Below are 4,704 nucleotides of genomic sequence, written 5' to 3' on the forward strand. Positions count from 1 at the left end.
TCACCTTGTGTCGGGAGTGTGTGAGGCCGTGCGCGTGGCCCAGTGTCGCGTTGTGTCAGGAGTGGGTGAGGCCGGGCACGTGGCCCAGTGTCACGTTGTGTCGGGAGAGGGTGAGGCCGGGCGCGTGGCCCAGTGTCGCGTTGTGTGTGTCGCCTTGTGTCAGGAGCGTGTGAGGCCCTGCGCGTGGCCCAGTGTCCCGTTGTGTCGGGAGCGTGTGAGGCCGTGCGCGTGGCCCAGTGCCGCATTGTGTGTGTCACGTTGTGTCGGGAGGGTGTGAGGCCGTGTGCGTGGCCCAGTGTCGCGTTGTGTGTGTCGCGTTGTGTCGGGAGCGGGTGAGGCCGGGCGCGTGGCCCAGTGTCGCGTTGTGTCGGGAGCGGTTGAGGCCGGGCCCGTGGCCCAGTGTCGCGTTGTGTCGGGAGCGGGTAAGGCCGGGCACGTGGCCCAGTGTCGCGTTGTCGGGAGCGGGCGAGGCCGGGAGCGTGGCCCAGTGTCGCGTTGTGTCGGGAAGCGGGCGAGGCCAGGCGCGTGGCCCAGTGTCGCGTTGTCGGGACGCGGGCGAGGCCGGGCGCGTGGCCCTGTGTCGCGTTGTGTCGGGAGCGGGCGAGGCCGGGCGCGTGGCCCAGTGTCGCGTTGTCGGGAGCAGGTGTGGCCGGGCGCGTGGCCCAGTGTCGCGTTGTTGGGAGCGGGCGAGGCCGGGCGCGTGGCCCAGTGTCGCGTTGTGTGTGTCGCGTTGTGTCGGGAGCGGGCGTGGCTGGGCGCGTGGCCCAGTGTCGCGTTGTCGGGAGCGGGCGTGGCTGGGCGCGTGGCCCAGTGTCGCGTTGTCGGGAGCGGGCGAGGCTGGGCCGTGGCCCAGTGTCGCGTTGTCGGGAGCGGGTGAGGCTGGGCGCGTGGCCCAGTGTCGCATTGTGTTGGGAGCGGGTGAGGCCGGGCGCGTGGCCCAGTGTCGCGTTGTGTCAGGAGTGGGTGAGGCCGGGCACGTGGCCCAGTGTCGCGTTGTGTCGGGAGCGGGTGAGGCCGGGCGCGTGGCCCAGTGTGCCGTTGTGTCGGGAGCGTGTGAGGCCGTGCGCGTGGCCCAGTGCCGCATTGTGTGTGTCACGTTGTGTCGGGAGGGTGTGAGGCCGTGTGCGTAGCCCCAGTGTCGCGTTGTGTGTGTCGCGTTGTGTCGGGAGCGTGGGAGGCCGGGCGCGTGGCCCAGTGTCACGTTGTGTCGGGAAGCGGGGCGAGGCCGGGCGCGTGGCCCAGTGTCGCGTTGTGTCGGGAGCGGGGTGAGGCCGGGGCGCGTGGCCCAGTGTCGCGTTGTGTCGGGACGCGGGCGAGGGCCGGGCGCGTGGCCCAGTGTCGCGTTGTTTCGGGAGCGTTTGTGGCCGTGCGCGTGGCCCAGTGTCGCGTTGTCGGGAGCGGGGCGAGGCCGGGCGTGTGGCCCCGTGTCGCGTTGTCGGGAGCGGGCGAGGCCGGGCCCGTGGCCCAGTGTCGCGTTGTCGGGAGCGGGTGAGGCCGGGCGCGTGGCCCAGTGTCGCGTTGTCGGGAGCGGGTGAGGCCGGGCGCGTGGCCCAGTGTCGCGTTGTCGGGAGCGGGTGAGGCCGGGCGCGTGGCCCAGTGTCGCGTTGTCGGGAGCGGGTGAGGCCGGGCGCGTGGCCCAGTGTCGCGTTGTGTCGGGAGCGGGTGAGGCCGGGCGCGTGGCCCAGTGTCCCGTTGTCGGGAGCGGGCGAGGCCGGGCCCGTGGCCCCGTGTCGCGTTGTGTCGGGAGCGGGCGAGGCCGGGCGCGTGGCCCAGTGTCGCGTTGTCGGGAGCGGGTGAGGCCCGGGCGCGTGGCCCAGTGTCGCGTTGTCGGGAGCGGGTGAGGCCGGGCGCGTGGCCCAGTGTCGCGTTGTGTCGGGAGCGGGCGGAGGACGGGCGCGTGGCCCAGTGTCGCGTTGTGTCGGGAGCGGGTGAGGCCGGGCGCGTGGCCCCGTGTCGCGTTGTGTCGGGAGCGGGTGAGGCCGGGCGCGTGGCCCCCGTGTCGCGTTGTCGGGAGCGGGCGAGGCCGGGCGCGTGGCCCAGTGTCGCGTTGTAGGGAGCGGGCGAGGCCGGGCGCGTGGCCCAGTGTCGCGTTGTAGGGAGCGGGGCGAGGCCGGGCGCGTGGCCCCAGTGTCGCGTTGTGTCGGGAAGCGGGCGAGGCCGGGCGCGTGGCCCAGTGTCGCGTTGTCGGGAGCGGGCGAGGCCGGGCGCGTGGCCCAGTGTCGCGTTGTCGGGAGCGGGCGAGGCCGGGCGCGTGGCCCCAGTGTCGCGTTGTCGGGAGCGGGCGAGGCCGGGCGCGTGGCCCAGTGTCGCGTTGTCGGGAGCGGGCGAGGCCGGGCGCGTGGCCCAGTGTCGCGTTGTCGGGAGCGGGCGAGGCCGGGCGCGTGGCCCAGTGTCGCGTTGTCGGGAGCGTGTGAGGCCGGGCGCGTGGCCCCAGTGTCGCGTTGTGTCGGGAGCGGGTGAGGCCAGGCGCGTGGCCCAGTGTCGCGTTGTGTCGGGAGCGGGTGAGGCCGGGCGCGTGGCCCAGTGTCGCGTTGTGTCGGGAGTGGGTGAGGCCGGGCGCGTGGCCCAGTGTCGGCGTTGTCGGGAGCGGGCGAGGCCGGGCGCGTGGCCCAGTGTCGCGTTGTGTCGGGAAGCGGGCGAGGCCGGGCGCGTGGCCCAGTGTCGCGTTGTGTCGGGAGCGGGCGAGGCCGGGCGCGTGGCCCAGTGTCGCGTTGTGTCGGGAGCGGGCGAGGCCGGGCGCGTGGCCCAGTGTCGCGTTGTGTCGGGAGCGGGCGAGGCCGGGCGCGTGGCCCAGTGTCGCGTTGTGTCGGGAGCGGGTGAGGCCGGGCGCCGTGGCCCAGTGTCGCGTTGTGTCGGGAGCGGGTGAGCGGGCGGCGGGGCGCGTGGCCCAGTGTCGCGTTGTGTCGGGAGCGGGTGAGGCCGGGCGCGTGGCCCAGTGTCGCGTTGTGTCGGGAGCGGGTGAGGCCGGGCGCGTGGCCCAGTGTCGCGTTGTGTCGGGAGTGGGTGAGGCCGGGCGCGTGGCCCAGTGTCGCGTTGTCGGGAGCGGGTGAGGCCGGGCGGCGTGGCCCAGTGTCGCGTTGTGTCGGAGAGCGGGTGAGGCCGGGCGCGTGGCCCAGTGTCGCGTTGTGTCGGAGTGGGTGAGGCCGGGCGCGTGGCCCAGTGTCGCGTTGTCGGGAGCGGGTGAGGCCGGGCGCGTGGCCCAGTGTCGCGTTGTCGGGAGCGTGTGAGGCCGGGCGCGTGACCCAGTGTCGCGTTGTGTCGGGAGCGGGTGAGGCCGGGCGCGTGGCCCAGTGTTCGCGTTGTCGGGAGCGGGTGAGGCCGGGCGCGTGGCCCAGTGTCGCGTTGTGTGTGTCGCGTTGTGTCGGGAGCGGGTGAGGCCGGGCGCGTGGCCCAGTGTCGCGTTGTCGGGAGCGGGTGAGGCCGGGCGCGTGGCCCAGTGTCGCGTTGTGTCGGTGAGCGGGTGAGGCCGGGCGCGTGGCCCAGTGTCGCGTTGTCGGGAGCGGGTGAGGCCGGGCGCGTGGCCCAGTGTCGCGTTGTCGGGAGCGGGCGAGGCCGGGCGCTGGCCCAGTGTCGCGTTGTCGGGAGCGGGTGAGGCCGGGCGCGTGGCCCAGTGTCGCGTTTTGTGTGTGTCGCGTTGTGTCGGGAGCGGGTGAGGCCGGGCGCGTGGCCCAGTGTCGCGTTGTCGGGAGCGGGTGAGGCCGGGCGCGTGGCCCAGTGTCGCGTTGTGTCGGGAGCGGGTGAGGGCCGGGCGCGTGGCCCAGTGTCGCGTTGTCGGGAGCGGGTGAGGCCGGGCGCGTGGCCCAGTGTCGCGTTGTCGGAGCGGGCGAGGCCGGGCGCGTGGCCCAGTGTCGCGTTGTCGGGAGCGGGTGAGGCCGGGCGCGTGGCCCAGTGTCGCGTTGTCGGGAGCGGGCGAGGCCGGGCGCGTGGCCCAGTGTCGCGTTGTCGGGAGCGGGTGAGGCCGGGTGTGTTGCGTGGGGGAGCGAGTCCTGCTCCTGGCAGGCAGAAGCGGGCGTCTGGCTTTGGTGACAGCTCTGCCGCCGTGTGTGTGTCTGTTGTGGTGTGTGGAGGGGGGGCCGGGTGCGTGTTCCCCAGGTTTCGGGGAGGGGGAGATACCGCAGGTTGGGCCCAGGGTGTTCCTAACCCTCCCCTGGGGGCTGCTGGACCAGCTCCTACCCTGGGGGGCTGGGCAGGAAGGGGTTTATAACCCCACCCATGGCAGCCATGACCCCCCCCCATGGGGGTTGTCACCAGCTGTTGGGGGAGGGGCCCAGCTTTTACTCCTTATAATGAATCTCCCCCCCCAGTGTTTATGTGGGAGCGGCCGAGCTGGCCACGCTGCCCCACAAAAATCCACAGCGGGGCCTTGGGCCCGATGGGGGGGGGGTACGATTTATAGGAATTACTGAGATAGTTTTAAATTAATGTGTTTTTTTAGTAAGGGACCTACCCCCTTTTCTACGCCCCACTGAAACTTAGGGAGAGAACCAGGCGTCCTGGCGCCCAGCCCACCCTGGTCTAACACTAGACCCCACTCCCCTCCCAGCGCTGGGATAGAACCCAGACATCCGAGTTCTGTCTCATTCTTTCTTCCCCCCCCCTCGTTCCCCCCCACCACCAGTAGGTCGGGGCACTGAGCCCCCCCGCCCAGCCCCACCCCCCGCGGCGCCCCCCCCCCCGCGGGGCCTGCCCCGCCCCCCAGGCAGG

Source organism: Eretmochelys imbricata, chromosome 23 (genome assembly GCF_965152235.1).
Source record: "Eretmochelys imbricata isolate rEreImb1 chromosome 23, rEreImb1.hap1, whole genome shotgun sequence".
NCBI lineage: Eukaryota > Metazoa > Chordata > Testudines > Cheloniidae > Eretmochelys > Eretmochelys imbricata.